Source organism: Giraffa tippelskirchi, chromosome X (genome assembly GCF_054371585.1).
Source record: "Giraffa tippelskirchi isolate mGirTip1 chromosome X, T2T-mGirTip1v1.2.pri, whole genome shotgun sequence".
NCBI lineage: Eukaryota > Metazoa > Chordata > Mammalia > Artiodactyla > Giraffidae > Giraffa > Giraffa tippelskirchi.
In genome coordinates, this window is record NC_137289.1 from 4123842 (window position 1) to 4142202 (window position 18361).

Here is an 18361-nt window from a genome sequence, read left to right on the forward strand (position 1 = left end):
TGGGACACTGTAAAAGCAGTGCTATGGGGAAGCTTCATAGCAATACAGGCAATACCTCAGGAAACAAGAAAAAGTCAAATAAATAACCTAACTCTGCACCTAAAGCATCTAGAGAAGGAAGAAATGAAGAACCCCAGGGTTAGTAGAAGGAAAGAAATCTTTAAAGTTAGGGCAGAAATAAATGCAAAAGAAACAAAAAAGACCATAGCAAAAATCAACAAAACTAAAAGCTGGTTTTTCAAAAAGATAAAGAAAATTGACAAACCAATACCCAGACTCATCAAGAAACAAAGGGAGAAGAATCAGATCAACAAAATTAGAAATGAAAATGGAGAGATCACAACAGACTCCACAGAAATGCAAAGGATCATAAGAGACTACTACCAACAGCTATATGCCAATAAAATGGACAACTTGGAAGAAATGGACAAATTCTTAGAAAAATATAACTTTCCAAAACTGAACCAGGAAGAAATAGAAGATCTTAACAGACCCATCACAAGCACGGAAATCGAACTGTAATCAGAAATCTTCCAGCAAACAAAAGCCCAGGACCAGATGGCCTCACAGCTGAATTCTACCAAAAATTTAGAGAAGACCTAACACCTATCTTCCTCAAACTCTTCCAGAAAATTGCAGAAGGTAAACTTCCAAACTCATTTTATGAGGCCACCATCACCCTAATTCCAAAACCAGACAAAGATGCCACAAAAAAAGAAAACTACAGGCCAATATCACTGATGAACATAGATGCAAAAATCTTTAATAAAATTCTAGCAAACAGAATCCAACAACACATTAAAAAGATCATACATCATGACCAAGTGGGCTTTATCCCAGGAATGCAAGGATTCTTTAATATCCGCAAATCAATCAACGTAATACACCACATTAACAAATTGAAAGATAAAAACCATATGATTATCTCAATAGATGCAGAAAAAGCCTTTGACAAAATTCAACATCCATTTATGATAAAAACCCTCCAGAAAGCAGGAATAGAAGGAACATACCTCAACATAATAAAAGCTATATATGACAAACCCACAGCAAACAATATCCTCAATGGTGAAAAATTGGAAGCATTTCCCCAAATGTCAGGAACAAGACAAGTGTGTCCACTCTCACCACTACTATTCAACATAGTTTTGGAAGTTTTGGCCACAGCAATCAGAGCAGAAAAAGAAATAAAAGGAATCCAGATTGGAAAAGAAGAAGTAAAACTCTCACTGTTTGCAGATGACATGATCCTCTACATAGAAAACCCTAAAGATTCTACCAGAAAATTACTAGAGCTAATCAATGAATATAGTAAAGTTGCATGATATAAAATTAACACACAGAAATCCCTTGCATTACTATACACTAGCAATGAGAAAACAGAAAGAGAAATTAAAGAAACAATACCATTCACCATTGCAATGAAAAGAATAAAATACTTAGGAATATATCTACCCAAAGAAACAAAAGACTTATATATAGAAAACTATAAAACACTGATGAAAGAAATCAAAGAGGACACCAACAGATGGAGAAATATACCATGTTCATGGTTTGGAAGAATTAATATAGTGAAAATGAGTATACTACCCAAAGCAATCTATAGATTCAATGCAATCCCCATCAAGCTGCCAATGGTATTTTTCACAGAACTAGAACACATAATTTCACAATTTGTATGGAAATATAAAAAACCTCGAATAGCCAAAGCAATCTTGAGAAAGAAGAATGGAACTGGAGCAATCAACCTGCCTGACTTCAGGCTCTACTACAAAGCCACAGTCATCAAGACAGTATGGTACTGGTGCAAGGACAGAAATATAGATCAACGGAACAAAATAGAAAGCCAAGCGATAAATCCATGCACCTATGGACACCTTATCTTCAACAAAGGAAGCAGGAATATACAATGGAGAAAAGACAATCTCTTTAACGAGTGGTGCTGGGAAAACTGGTCAACCACTTGTAAAAGAATGAAACTAGAACAGTTTCTAGCACCATACACAAAAATAAACTCAAAATGGATTAAAGATCTAAAAGTAAGACCAGAAACTATAAAATTCCTAGAGGAAAACATAGGCAAAACACTCTCCGACATAAATCACAGCAGGATCCTCTATGACCTACCTCCCAGAATATTGGAAATAAAAGCAAAAATGAACAAATGGGACCTAATTAAAATTAAAAGCTTTTGTACAACAAAGGAAACTATAAGCAAAGTGAAAAGACAGCCTTCAGAATGGGAGAAACTAATAGCAAACGAAGCAACGGACAAACATTAATCTCAAAAATATACAAGCAACTCCTGCAGCTCAATTCCAGAAAAATAAACGACCCAATCAAAAAATGGGCCAAAGAACTAAACAGACATTCCTCCAAAGAAGACATACAGATGGCTAACAAACACACAAAAATATGCGCAATATCACTCATTATTGCTGCTAAGTCGCTTCAGTCGTGTCCGACTCTGTGCGACCCCATAGACGACAGCCCATCAGGCTCCCCCGTCCCTGGGATTCTCCGGACAAGAACACTGGAGTGGGTTGCCATTTCCTTCTTCAATGCATGAAAGTGAAAAGTGAAAGTGAAGTCGCTCAGTCGTGTCCAACTCTTAGCGACCCCATGGACTGCAGCCTGTCAGGCTCCTCCATCCATGGGATTTTCCAGGCAAGAGTACTGGAGTGGGGTGCCATTGCCTTCTCCGGCACTTATTAGAGAAATGCAAATCAAAACCACAATCAGGTACCATCTCATGCCAATCAGAATGGCTGCTATCCAAAAGTCTACAAGCAATAAATGCTGGAAAGGGTGTGGAGAAAAGAGAACCCTCTTACACTGTCGGTGGGAATGCAAACTAGTACAGCCACTATGGAGAACAGTGTGGAGATTCCTTAAAAAAACTTGGAATAGAACTGCCATATGACCCAGCAATCCCACTGCTGGGCATATACACCGAGGAAACCAGAATTGAAAGAGACACGTGTACCCCAATGTTCATCGCAGCACTGTGTATAATAGCCAGGGCATGGAAGCAACCTAGATGTCCATCAGCAGACCAATGGATAAGGAAACTGAGGTACATATACACAATGGAATATTACTCAGCCATTAAAAAGAATACATTTGAATCAGTTCTATTGAGATGAATGAAACTGGAGCCCATTATGCAGAGTGAAGTAAGCCAGAAAGAAAAACACCAATACAGTATACTAATGCATATATATGGAATTTGAATGATGGTAACGATAACCCTATATGTGAGACAGAATAAGAGACACCGATGTATAGAATAGTCTTATGGACTCTGAGGGAGAAGGTGAGGGTGGGACGTTCTGAGAGAATAGCATTGAAACATGTATATTATCATATGTGAAACAGAACACCATTCCAGGTTCGATGCATGAGACAAATGCTCAAGGCTGGGGCAATGGGATGACCCAGAGGGATAGGGTGGGGAGGGAGGTGGGAGGGGGGTTCAGGATGGGGAACACATGTAAACCCATGGCTGATTCATGTCAATGTATGGCAAAAACCACTACAATATTGTAAAGTAATTAGCCCCCAACTAAAATAAATAAATTAAACAAACAAACAAAAAAAAAGGAATAATAAGCCCTTTCGAAGTATAGTGGTTTCTCCTAACTTATTTTAATTCCCTTGCCTTAAGGTAATTCCACAGCCCAATCCCCAGTTTTCCTGAATCCTAGTCCATTCTTTTGTGTATACTAGGCTGCCTTATCCAAAAAAGGAGCGAAATTGTCTCCCAGAAGCTGCTGAACATTTTTTTAAAGGGGGTCATATTCACTAATGAAAACCCATATGCAACAAAAATAATTTAAGATCAATATATGAATTATGCTTCCTCTGTGGCTCAGCTGGTAAAGAATCCGCCTGCAATGTGGGAGACCTGAGTTCAATCTCTGGGTTGGGAAGATCCCCTGGAGAATGGACAGGCTACCCACTCCAGTATTCTGGCCTGGAGAATTCCATGGATTGTATAGTCCATGGGGTTGCAAAGAGTCGGACACGACTGAGTGACTTTCACTATTTCACTATCACACAAAAGATTTAAAAAATCATACATGTATTTTTATTACATCAAAACATAATCTATTCCAAATAAGTATCTTAGGTTTTACTTTTGGAAATGTTTAGTTGTTCAAAACATTTTTTATTTTTGATTTTCAGAACTTAGAATAGTTGCTCAACTTAGAAGGAATACTGTTTAACTACAATTCAAAAGTATCCTTAAAAAAATGGCATATGTTTGTTGACATATGTTGATTTTGGAAGGAAAATGCAACAACTGAATAAGAATATTATTAAACAATTTTTCATAACCCAGAAAAGAAAAATATTTACTTTATTCCTCTTTTTATCTGCTATTATGTTTTCTCTAATCACTTTATATTTTTTTAGTTTTTAAAACTGACTCTTTATTCTATTATATGTTTATTAATTTCTCTTTGGCAGATCATTCTCATTGTCTTAAAATCTTTTTTTATTAACTACGGTGCCATTTTTTTTAGAAATACAACCTTCTGGGGTGAACTATCAATTGGTTATGAGAATGTTAATGTTCTATAATTTTGCCACTTAGCTGTACCATGATTTTGAGAAATTAAGAGATGACAGAGTATGACTGTTTATGTCGCTCAATGAGGAATTTATTTGGCTATTTTTATGATATTTAAATAAAATTGCTAAGGACAAACAACATTTTGATTTTTAGTAAGATTACTAAAATAAATACTTCAAACTGCTATTTACATTTTAGTGAAAGTGGCTCAGTCATGTCCGACATTTTTGCAACCCCATGGACTGTAGCCAACCAGGCTCCTTTATCCATGGGATTTCCCAGGCAAGAATACTGGAGTGGGTTGCCATTTCCTTTTCCAGTGAAAAATTTAAAAATACATACCACTTTAGTAAATTCATTCTTTATTAGCTAAACAGTTCTCAAATTAGAAAGAGGGGCCAAAGAAACCTTCCATTTCCTGAATGAAAAACTGTATACCTCCTCACTTAAAATGATCTCCTTCATTGTTGCTGACTCTCAGCTGTGCCCATGCCAGACATCCTCCTCCCAACTCCACTCTTGGACAATCCTTTTCTTGGTGCCGATGGTTGAGACATGGCCACATGAAAGGGATGCTCAAGGAATTCCTTGGCTGACAGCTGCAATATCCTCCCTGCTCAATACACTTCAAATACCTTCTGGAACTTTACATAAAAGGTTCCCACTTGCTTCTTGTGGAATGCACAGAAAAATGAAACAGCTCGCACTGAAAGTTTCCAGAGTCTTCATGTTGATTGACTTTGTTTGTGAATTTCACCTCAAAGTACAATCCTTTTGTGAAGACAGACCCTTCAGTTTCCCAGGCAACTCCTGCCTGTGACTTTCAAGTGTTCTTATTTCCAAGCACTGTGTGGTCCTTGCCATACAACAGAGCTCGCACCTAAGTATCCTGAGAAGATCGGCAGACACAGCTGATGCTATAGAAGGCAAACAATAGACAGATTTAAGTAAGCTCAGTCTGCATGGTACCCAGGAATGTTTCAAACTGGTCTTGACCCAGCCTAAGAAGGAAAATGAAGCTTTCCACAACTTATGCCCAGACTAAGGGATATATGTATTGCTTTCTATGAAGAAACAACTGACTTACAAGTTCATTTTCCCAAATGGGAGATCTGAAGTTAGAGTATCAGTTCAGTTCAGTTCAGTCGCTCAGTCGTGTCCGACTCTTTGCGACCCCATGAATCGCAGCACGCCAGGCCTCCCTGTCCATCACCAACTCCTGGAGCCTACCCAAACCCATGTCCATTGAGTTGGTGATACCATCCAACCATCTCATCCTCTGTCATCCCCTTCTCCTCCTGCCCCCAATCCTACCCAGCATTAGGGTCTTTTCCAATGAGTCAACTCTTCGCATGAGGTGGCCAAAGTATTGGAATTTCAGCTTCAACATCAGTCCTTCCAATGAACACCCAGGATTGATCTCTTCTAGGATGGATTGATTGGATCTCCTTGCAGTCCAAGGGACTCTCAAGAGTCTTCTCCAACACCACACTTCAAAAGCATCAATTCTGTGGTGCTCAGCTTTCTTCACCGTCCAACTCTCACATCCATATATGACCACTAGAAAAACCATAGGCTTGACTAGACGGACCTTTGTTGGCAAAGTAATGTCTCTGCTTTTCAATATGCTATCTAGGTTGGCCATAACCTTCCTTCCAAGGAGTAAGCGTCTTTTAATTTCATGGCTGCAATCACCATCAGCAGTGATTTTGGAGCCCAAAAAAATAAAGTCTGACACTGGTTCCCCATCTATTTCCCATGAAGTGATGGGACCAGATGCTATGATCTTAGTTTTCTGAATGCTGAGCTTTAAGCCAACTTTTTCACTCTCTTCTTTCACTTTCATCAAGAGGCTCTTTAGTTCTTCTTCACTTTCTGCCATAAGGGTGGTGTCATCCGCATATCTGAGGTTATTGATATTTCTCCCGGAAATCTTGATTCCAGCTTGTGTTTCTTCCAGCCCAGAGTTTCTCATGATGTACTCTGCATATAAGTTAAATAAGCAGGGTGACAATATACAGCCTTGCCGTACTCCTTTTCCTATTTGGAGCCAGTCTGTTGTTCCATGTCCAGTTCTAACTGTTGCTTCCTGACTTGCATACAGGTTTCTCAAGAGGCAGGTCAGATGGTCTGGTATTCCCATCTCTTTCAGAATTTTCCACAGTTTATTGTGATCCACACAGTCAAAGGCTTTGGCATAGTCAGTAAAGCAGAAATAGATGTTTTTCTGGAACTCTCTTGCTTTTTCGATGATCCAGCAGATATTGGCAATTTGATCTCTGGTTCCTCTGCCTTTTCTAAAACCAGCTTGAACATCTGGAAGTTCACGGTTCACGTATTGCTGAAGCCTGGCTTGGAGAATTTTGAGCATTACTTTACTAGCGTGTGAGATGAGGGCAATTGTGCGGTAGTTTGAGCATTCTTTGGCATTGCCTTTCTTTGGGATTAGAACGAAGACTGACCTCTTCCAGTCCTGTGGCCACTGCTGAGTTTTCCAAATTTGCTGGCATATTGAGTGCAGCACTTTCACAGCATCACCTTTGAGGATTTGAAATAGCTCAACTGGAATTCCATCACCTCCACTAGCTTTGTTCGTAGTGATGCTTTCTAAGGCCCACTTGACTTTAGTTAGATAGAGTATAGCAAGCCAAAAAACAACAACAAAAAAATGCTTTAGTCCACACTTTAAAAATTGCTGCTCAAGTGGCTTAGTGAAAGTGAAAGATGCTCAGTCGTGTCTGACTCTTTGCGACCCCATGGACTATACAGTCCATGCGGAATTCTCCAGGCCAGAATACTGGAGTGGGTAGCCTTTCCCTTCTCCAGGGGATCTTCCCAACACAAGGACTGAACCCAGGTCTCCCATGTTGCAGGCGGATTCTTTACCAGCTGAGCCACAAGGGAAGCCCAAGAATACTGGAATGGGTAGCCTATCCCTTCTCCAGTGAATCTTTCTGACCCAGGAATCGAACCGGAGTCTCCTGCATTGCAGGCGGATTCTTTACCAACTCAGCTATCACGGAAGCCCCCAAGTGGCTTAATAAGATCACAAAATTAGTGGAAATCAGACAAGCCATCAAGATGGTGGAGTAGGAGGATGTGGAGCTCACTTCCCTTCACAAACACAACAAGGTGACATCTACATGCAGAGCCATCCTCAATGAAACAAACAGAACACTGGCAGAAAGACTCTTCTACGACTAAAGCCATACATATCCATAAGAAGTCAGGTAAGAAGGGAAAAGAAGCGAGCGGGTTGGGACCCGTTCCCTTAGGAGGAGACATGGGAGAAGAGGGGGACATTGGGCACTCAGAGACCCTCCCTGGGGAGTGAGCTGTTCGAAGACCTCTTAGCTGGTTTGAAAATCAGTGGGACTTACAAGTGGGCTGCAGGAAACCTAGACTCTGCTCATGAAGAGTGTGCACAAAGGCCTGCTCACTCCTGCACCTGGAGGGTATTATGCTTAGTGACACCAGTCAGACAGAGAAAGACAAATACTCTATGATCTCACTTATATGTGGAATCTAAAAAACACAAGTGAACAAATGTAACAAAACAGAAACAGACTCACTGATACAGAGGACAAACTAGTGGTTACCAGTGGGGAGAGGAAAGAGGGAGGAGCAAAAAGAGGTAGGGGATTAAGAGGTACAAATTATTATGTATAAAATAAATAAGCTACAAGATACAGAACAGAGAATATAGCCCATATTTTATAACATTAAATGGAGTATAATCAATAAAAATATTGAATCACTGTGTTGTCACCTGAAACCTATATAATATTGCAATCAACTATACTTCAATAAAAAGTTTAAAAAAAAAGTGGAAATCAAAAACATTCTTGAAGTCAGAATGCTTAGAATCCAGTCCTAGCTCTGCAGTAGTTTTGTGACCTTAGGCAAGTCACCTTCCATCTCTGAGCACCTATAAAATAATGCTAAAGCCCTGATGCCACAAACCCGTACAATCATTCTAGAGAGCATCAGATACCATAAAGGAGGGGCAGTTCCATGGAAAGTCTAAGGTTCACATTAATAAGGAGACAAACAGCAAGAAGACACACCGGGAATTCAACACCTCTTGGCTTCCTCCTGAAACAACAGCCTTCACGAATTCAACAAATACTGCAGTAAGTAAAACATACATTGCTAAAAATTAAAAACAAAAAGGAAAAATCTTGGAACATTGTGTGCATACATATATTATGGTTAAATAGCAATGAAGAGAAAGAATGCTAATCAAATTCATGGATTTATGCTTTAATTTCCAAAGCTAAATATTAGCTTCATTGAGTAATATCTAGTGTGCCTTGAGCTCAGGTATTAGCATATGAAAGGCTGACTGCACTTAGCTCCTTGCCCTCTCAGCGGTGCCACTTGTATATGTAAATATGGAGTACATTTATTAGTGGTCATGCTCACTCTACAAGTAAAGAACAACCTAGAGTTGTTCTTATATAGTATGCATACTTATATAGTATGCCCAATTATTAGAAATAGAATCAGAAGAAAAACTCATCAACCCTCAAAGTACCCTTCCCTCCTGGGACATTTGTTAGACTTGAGTCAGGACAGACTCCAAATGTATCAAACAACAAGAACAATATTTTCAGGGACCTCCCGGGAGGTCCAGTGGTTAAGACTCCTCCTTCCAATGCAGGGAATGCAGGTTTGATCCTTGGTTGGGGAACTAAGATCCCACATGCTGCAGGGTGCAGTCAAAATTTTTTTTAAAAAATGAAGAAATAACAATATTCTATTTCTCATAAACAATATTTGTAAGTCAATTTAATATTTATGTAATGTTTTGGAAAAGCCTGACAGAGTTCTTAAGCTCTTGATAAAGGCAAAGGGAAAATGCAACATTTCCTTGCAGAGTCTAAATGAGGAGACCTACTTCCAAGGAGGTTTATGTGCTCTATTACAAAACCTGACAATTATTTGGCTCCTCAGCTTCCCTGATAGCTCAGTTGGTAAAGAATCCACCTGCAACATGGGAGACCTGGGTTCAGTCCCTGGGTTGGGAAGATCCCCTGGAGAATGGAAAAGCTAGCTACCTACTCCAGTATTCTGGCCTGGAGAATTCCATGGAATGTATAGCCCATGGGGTCTCAAAGAGTCAGACACAACTGAGTGACTTTCACTTTTCAAGAGACTGATGCTTTGAGATCATCACCTTGCAAACCCAGTGGGAACCTTTGCCACACGTGGCTTGAACCTATGGACATTCAGACATAGCATAAGTCACCAGGGCATGACAGAAAGAGTAGTTTTTACAGCTAGAGCAAGTAGGTGTGACTTTGTTTTCCCACACCAGAGCCATTATCCCACACTCACTAAGAGTCCACAGAAACCTCGAGGACTCTGGGTCTTCATTTCCAGTTCAGTCTACTCTGGGACAATGGAAGGGTCCAGTTCCCCCCCCAACCCCCCCTACAAGTGCCAGGCCCAGGCTCAGAGGCAGGAATCTCCTTGTGCACTGAATGACTGATGAGGGGTTGGTGCCCAGGCCTTCTCATCACTAAGTCCAAAGGCCTCTCTCACCTGGCCACACTGGCCCAAGGACTTTCAAAGTCATGGGTCAAGTGTTTTCCGACAATTCCCTGGAATTTCATGAAAGGATCCTCTTTGGAGGTCTGGTGTGGCCATGCCTCAATCCTTCCTTTTCTTCTAGAACAGCTGGAGAAATAAGCAAAACAAGACTATGTGCTTCAGACACAACTGGACTGTTTTCTAGAGCAAACACTTATGTTGACAGTATTTATTCCTAAATGTGATCACTGTTCATGTCTATTATATAAACTTACTAAGTGTTAGTCGCTCAGTCATGTCCAACTCTTTGCGACCCCATGGACTGTAGCCCACCAGGTGCCTCTGTCCATGGAATTCTCCAGGCAAGAATGCTGGAGTGGGTAGCCATGACCTTCCCCAAGGGATCTTCCTGACCCAGGGATCAGACCTGGGTCTCCCGCATTGTAGGCAGATTCTTTACCGTCTGAGCCACAAGAGAAGACCCATATGCCATGTTCTCGTCCAGGGGATCTTCCCAAACCAGGGATCGAACCCAGGTCTCCTGCCTTGCAAGCGGATTCTTTACCATCTGAGCCACCAGGGAAGCCCAAGAATACTGGAGTGGGTAGCCTATCCCTTCTCCAGAGGAACTTCCCAACCCAGGAATCAAACCGGGGCCTCCTGCATTGCAGGTAGATTCTTTGCCAGCTGAACTATAGGGGAAGCCCAAGAACAAAGCCAGAGATATCACACTTCATGATTTTTAATTATAAGTCACTCAGTCATGTCTGACTCTTTGTGACCCCATGGACTTTACAGTCCATGGAATTCTCCAGGCCAGAATTCTCCAGAGTGGATAGCCGTTCCCTTCTCCAGGGGACCTTCCCAACCCAGGGATGGAACCCAGGTCTCCTGCATTGCAGACAGATTCTTTACCAGCTGAGCCACCAGGGAAGCCTTCTGGAGTAATTAAAATAAACTGGCTACCTAGCTGACAACAGAATTGCTTAATTTTATAAAGCAGGAGGGATCTGTGATTACTCAGGAAATGACATTTTCTCCTTTGTCCACCTGCAGCCCTGGTTTGGAAAAGACCTACTAAGAGGCCTTGCCATTCATTGTCTGGGATGGACTTTCAGCCTGAGAATTCCCTCTACCATGAGATTTGGAAGTATGCAGCTAATTTCAAAATAAGGGAGAATAAGTAGGATTAAAGCAAGTGTTTGTTCCATTAAGAGCAACGGGGGAGAAATTTATTGCTTTGCTATTTCATTTACCTATGAAGATACACTGCACATCAAAACCTTTCATAGCACTGTTCAAAAATGTATTTTCCTGATAGAAATAGCAACATTCACAAGGAAAGGACCAAAAAGAATCATTTAGTGGAAAAACAACCAGTTAAGAATAGAAAAGTGAACTATCACTCCCACCCACAACTGGCCTCACCCACCGCCCAAGGTTCCCTGCAGGGAACACTTGGAGCCACTGAAATATACAAGCAAAGGGCCTCTTCTTTTAATTCAGTTACACATAAAATAACCCCAGCTGTCCTATCCAGACACCTGGATGACTCACTGGCCTGCCTGCTCACACTGCTCTCCCAATATCAAGCAATTAGAACTCTGGGGCTCCTCACCAGCCATTTAAAACAAGGAAAAAATCATACTCTTTTGAGGGGTGAGTCACTATGTGAAACACTGATCCTCTTATTTTGTTTTGTTTAAAGAAATAGGTTGAAAAATAATAATGCAACATTTCCCTAATGAGTATGATGAAAATTATCCTTGCTTTCCAATTCCTTCTTCATGTTTTGCAGTCAGAGAACTTAGTAATCTACTGCTGAACAACACCCAGAAAAACACAAGCAAACTATACAGACCTTGCCCTCTCCTTTTCATCTCTTCTCTTTCTCTCCCTGCCTTGCCAAATTTCACAGCTTATCTATTCTCTTCTTTTTCAAGTTTTGCTTCTATCTGAGAAAGAGCAAAATTCCTTGAAATGTTACAAATCCTGGCTTCTCCTACTTGCTTACAAACTCCAAATTACTTGGCACCTTTAATCACACTTCCCCAGTTTGCTTGCCACTAACCTTGTTACCGCTACCACTGCAGCCAACATCATTCCTGCCTGCGATGGCATCTAGACACCCCTGTTTTAAAATATTCATGACTTGATCACATTTCATGGGAATTTTTTTTTTTTGGATATTCCCATTTTCAAACTCCTGGCACATGGCTTCATGGTAGTTTGACTTTCAGAATTGTAAACTATATCACTATTTACAAGCAGAATTTGAATTTATAGAACGAAGCCAGTATGTGTTTGCCAATAATAAAGTCAGGGACCACTGAGAAAATAACTAATTAAACTTCTCTACCTATATATTGAGCCCATCTGGTTGCATTAGTAAGTGAAAACTCCATTTTAAAAATTCGTGTAAGAGTTAAAAGTCAAGCCAGTGCCCTGCCCCACATAACGAGGTCAAGAAAATGCCATTCTTTCTTGACAAAGAGTTAACTCAAACTTTCAAGAGTCCCCTCTCTTAACCAATTTGACTATATTCCTCAAAGAAAGAGCAGTTTTAAAAACATCAATTTAAAGACAATAAAATCATTTTAACATAAGTTGTTCTACCAACCATAAAAGATTTCCCTCAAACTGAGTTGTTTACTTAAGTTTTTGTTGCTTTTTTTTTTTTTTTTTTTTACTTTGGAGTGGTCCTATTTACTTACTGCTATAGGAACATTTGTTTATATTCATGAAGGCTTCAGTCACATATACTACAGGCTTTTAAGTATATGGATGTGACTTCAGTTTGTATGTTGGTATTACTCCATTTTACAAGAAAGAATTTTCTGTAGCCAGGCATTCTATGCTCTCAGTGTTGATACACTCACACACACATCCCTATGCCAGCACATTCGAAAACTAAAAACCAAAAATCCCCACTAATATGAAATGATACTTGCACATCAATTTCCATAGCAGCACTATTTAAAACGGCCATGACATAGAAGTAACCTAAGCGTCCATCAACAGATGATTGCATGAGGAAGATGTGGTATATATATATATAATGGAATACCATTCAGCCTTTAAAAAGAATGAAATAATGTCACTTGCAGCAACATGGTTGGAGCTTGATGTTATCATACTAAGTGAAGTAAATCAGACAGAGAAAAACAAACAACATACGGCATCATCTATATGTGTAATCTTAAAAAAAATGATACAGAAGAACTTATTTTAAAAACAGAAAAAGATTCACAGATATAGAAAACAAACTAGAGGTTACCAAAGGGGAGGGCGGAGAGTCAAATAGGGAGTATAGGATTAACAGATGCAAGCTACCATGTATAAACCAGGTAAGCAACAAGGATGCGCCACACAGCACAGAAATTACACCCATTATCTTGTAATAAGCTCTAATAGAGTATAATCTGCAAAAATAATGAATCACTATGCTGTACACACAAAACTGACACAATGTTATAAATCCACTATACTTCAATTTTTAAAAACCACTTAAATGATAGAATATCTTAAATTTTAATATTAAAAAAACACGGAAAATGAACAAAAACCCTCATGGGGATCCTTTGAAAAGCTACCTTTGCAACATGGCCCTCAAAATCAGAAAATGTGCAGACTCACAGCACACAACTGCTCTGTCTCTTAAAGTCAGCTGGTCTCTGGCTTTCCATTTCACGTCTACTGTGCTAATGGAGGCCCACCAAGCCCACCTGCCCAGGAAAGCCTCTGACTCTGTTCCTCACTCACTGACTTCAAAAAAAAATATTTCTAGATTTAGGTTGATGCTAGAAACTTTCTCGGGAGAAGGCAATGGCACCCCACTCCGGTACTCTTGCCTGGAAAATCCCATGGACGTAAGAGCCTGGTAGGCTGCAGTCCAGGGGGTCGCTAAGAGTCGGACATGACTGAGCGACTTCACTTTCACTTTTCACTTTCATGCACTGGAGAAGGAAATGGCAACCCACTCCAGTGTTCTTGCCTGGAGAATCCCAGGGACGACGGAGCCTGGTGGGCTGCCGTCTATGGGGTCGCACAGAGTCAGACACGACTGAAGCGACTTAGCAGCAGCAACAGCAGAAACTTTCTCAAAATTTCTGAAGAGGCACAGAGTGTTTCCCACCATGATACCTGTGATGGGACCTCACTGCTGCTGCTGCTAAGTCACGTCAGTCATGTCCGACTCTGTGCGACCCCATAGACGGCAGCCCACCAGGCTCCCCCGTCCCTGGGATTCTCCAGGCAAGAATACTGGAGTGGGTTGCCATGTCCTTCTCCAGTGCATGAAAGTGAAAAGCGAAAGTGAAATCACTCAGTCGTGTCCGACTCTTCGAGACCCCATGGACTGCAGCCTACCAGGCTCCTCTGTCCATGAGGTTTCCCAGGCAAGAGTACTGGAGTGGGGTGCCATTGCCTTCTCCAATGGGACCTCATGGAGGACTCCAAATACAAGGCTTCCCACTGGCCTTCCAACCAGCCCTCTCTCCTGGGATGTGCAGGAAGACGAAGACCAGGGGTAGATGTCTCGCCAACAGAGTCCCATAGTACGGAGCAAAATGGCTCCCCGCCACCCAAGTTCTTTTCCCTTAGAGTAGCCCTTACCTGCAGGGGTGCAGTTCATGCCGCTCCCACAGTCCGCTGCAAATGCGCACAGACACATTCACTGTGAGCAGGGGGCTGGGAGGCAGGTGTTTATATGAGAGGGGGGCGGAGCAAAGGCCTTGAAGCTCCTCCTTAGTCCCCAATACTCACAAAAAAAGCCCTGAAATTTAACTTAAAGAGCCGCCTCTGACAGATTATTGAAACAATGAAACCCGCAAGGGAGTGAGGCCCCCAGGGTGCAAAGTGGAGTCCAGAGCATTTTCACCCAAAGAGCCTGAGGTTTTGGGACGCCGGGACCACTTACATACCTAGCGCCGGGGAAACTCCTTCCACGTCAGGCCCTCCGCCCTTCTTAGATTCTAGGGCTCTTGGCCAGCAGCGCCCAGTGAGAGGCGTGGAAGCAGAAGGTGGAGGTCGTCCGAGTCCAGTCTGGGCTTTAAGTGGAACTGAACAAGATCAGGTCTCATCCCAATTGAAAGGGGGTGCAGGATGAGGCTGCTCAGCAGGCATGCTCAGTGGTGCCAGGACCCCCTAGAGTTCAAACGGAGAGCAACTGAGGAAGTGTGTCTTGACGTGAGGTAAAATGTAACTATCCCTCCAAATGGCAGCACGATTTCTTTCACCCTCCCCAATCCTGCCTCCTTTCCTGCCTTTCCCTGAAGAAACTCCCACCAGAGCTTTGCATGGTTGCCCTATGTTGCATGATCTGTTTTCTTAAGCCTGTTTCTAAAGATTCTTTAGGGAAGACAATTCTCCATTCTCCCTCAGCCGCTCATTCCAGAATGGAACAATCCTCACTGAGGAAGAGATTTTACACTACATGTTTTCCCAAGCTGGCAAATTTTCTGAGAAGTGAAAAGGACCTTCAGTGTGTTAAAAGATGGAAAGCCAACTTTAATTCAGATCCAGCACGCAGTGCAGGATGAACAAAGGAAATATGAATTTACCAACACCATTAATATTAAACTTAATTCATAAGGAGGATGACCCTTGCCCTTCAGACAAGGAGGATATGCCACACAAAGTTCTCTGGAACTTTCTATCTTCAGTGCAATCCTTCTGATTTCAAAACTGGATCACTCAAGGGAATTCCCTGGCAGTCTAGTGGTTGGTGCTTTCACCACCAAAACTCGGGTTCCACCTCCTGTTCCTGTCGAGAAACAAGCACCCCTCACCCACCCTCACTAACTAGAAGAACCGTGCTGCCAAAAAAAAAAAAAAAAAAAAAAAACTGGATCACTCAATCATTTCACAATATATACACATATCAAAACACTGCATTAAAATGGCATTTTAAATTTGTGAATCATGTCTCAATAAAACTCAGGGGTATAGGTGGACCACTCTGTGGGTCCCCACTCCACGAGGTAGTCTTTGGATGTATTACTTTCTCTATACTAAAATTGAAGACAAAAATCCTAAACGTTTATGGAGTTTAGAAAGAAGCTCCTGAACTCAGTTTAAAACAGCATGAGTCCTCCTGAGGTGTATTTTAAGTAGACCATTCTGATTTGTAACCATATTACACCTTTCAGGCACTACAAACAAACTCTAATTCTTAAGTTGAAAAGCTTCAATATGGCATGACATGTGAAATAACCAGGAAATGATATAACAAAACGCTGTTTAGTGAGGCAGGCATTTGTGTAACAATTCCCAAATCCTAAAGCATAGTGTGGGATGGGGTAAGAAAACTCAGGTCCCATCTTTACCAACTTTCATGTTCTTTTTATCCTTAAACAAATGGATTCTTTCAGAGCCAGGCTGCATGCAATGGGGCAATGACAGCACGCATATGTATGTGATGCTTGTCATTTGTAGAGCACATCATCAGCGTTAATTAACTTTAATTATGCAATTAGTACTGAGTTGTCAGAGACAACATTCAAAAGAGAGGCATTATTAAATGAATTCATACTAATAACCATCAGCATAACTTCCTCAGAAACGAGGCATAACTCTCCCCCACTCCACCACTCCCAAGCAGAGGGATTAGCAGCAACAGAGCAGGAGAGCTTGGGCTTAAGTATAAATCCTGCCCAGTCCTAGAGAGGTTAATTAGCACCTCTGAAGCCATGGTGTCCTTCTCTGCGTGGCCCAATAATAAATAATACCTGCCCCAGGACTTCCCTGGCGGTCCAGGGGTTAAGACTTTGCCTTCCAATGCAGGGGGTGCAGGTTCGATCCCTGGTCAGGGAGCTAAGTTCCCACATGCCTCGGGGCCAAAACCTCAAAACATAACACAGAAACAATATTGCAACAAAATTCAATAAAGACTTCAAAAATGGTCCACATCTAAAGCAATCTTTATATATATATATGTATATCCTTGCCTCATAGAGTTGGGAGGATTCGCTAGGATGATGCATGCAGAATGCCTGGCACTGGGTCTAGGAGGAAGGAGGCCCCAATCAGTGAGGCTGTAATTCCCATCAGGAATCACAGAAGCAGGGAGAGTGTCCATTCCCCCCTGAACACAGCATGTACAGGATTTGAGGGACTTTCACTGCTTGTGCTTGGTCTGGTCTTTCTCACAGGGGACCTGCCAATATCGGAAAGTAGCTAGACATTGCTCAGCAAAGAAAGGACAGTCATGAGTAGGCTCTATAGCAAGCCCCCAAATTCCATGGAAGTCTCCAAAGAAATTCCCTGAAAGACGAAAAACCCAGTGACGTAAGGTTTTATCTCTGTGTGGCCATCAAACTTCTGGTTGTCTGCTTCATCCCCAAAGGAGTTATCTCATTTTCACATCTCTTAAAGGAAAAGATAACATGTTTGTACACAACCAACATCAAGTCACTTCTGGCCTGTAAGGAAACCCACACCCTCATCCATCTCCAGTTCACTCAGAGGCCATTTTGTGGAACTGTGGTAATATTTCAACTACATCTGAAATATACTGATCAGTGTGTGATTGGAGATTCCATTAAAAGCCCCCCATTTTTCCTGGTATGATATTATAGTGGTATACCTTAATGAATTATGGTCTATTTTGCTTTTCAAAAAAATCAATGATAAATACAGAGAGGAATTTAAGGAGTGCTATTTTAATTCATTTTGAACTTTTAAAAATCTATCGATGAATTCTGGAAGGATCCTCCTTTAATGTCCTGATGCTTTTCAGTTCTATCTATCAAGTAGAAAGTGGACAGCCTCTATGTTGCTACCTACTACATTCTCCATTAAGCCAGGAGTATGTGCCTGAAACATGATCTGCTTCTAGATGCCAAGCATCTTCTATAGAGCATTTGTTGTTGCTCCCCGGCAAAAACTCCAGAAACAGAGTCATACTTTCTGGTACTAAAATTGCTCCTTAGGCAAAAAAGGTGTGTGAACTGGCCCCCCCTTTTAAGTCCATGTCAGCAGCTCTAACCTGCACTCTTAACTAGAATCCTCAATTCCCACACTCTCAGCTTCTCCAAAACTGTTCTCCACCCAGCAGCCAGCATGGCCTCTATTAAATGTTCACGTCACATCATACCTATTGTCTAGATATTGTCAGCTTCCCAATCACCATGGCTATTGAGGAAGGTCCAAGCCCATTCTCACCTCTTCTAATACCCTCTCAGTTGTAATGGATGCTTTTCTGTCCTCACGTCTCAACAGTTAGAATATATATATATATATAAAATC

The 18361-nt window shown here is 41.4% G+C and overlaps 1 protein-coding gene across 10 annotated transcripts in view; it reads right to left on the reverse strand.

Annotated features, from left to right (window-relative positions):
* Positions 1–18361, reverse strand: part of PASD1 (PAS domain containing repressor 1) — a 121320-nt gene that overhangs the window by 101762 nt on the left and 1197 nt on the right. For 4 of the 10 annotated variants that reach the window (XM_081564600.1, XM_081564592.1, XM_081564594.1 and 1 more), the window contains exon 2: positions 15037–15259. The exons of 2 other annotated variants lie outside the window; for them this stretch is intronic. The gene's annotated coding sequence lies outside the window, so the exon portion shown is untranslated. Of the gene's footprint in view, positions 1–14728; positions 14794–15036; positions 15260–18361 lie in introns of those variants that run through there. 4 more of the 10 variants (XM_081564595.1, XM_081564588.1, XM_081564599.1 and 1 more) reach the window with 1 other exon arrangement.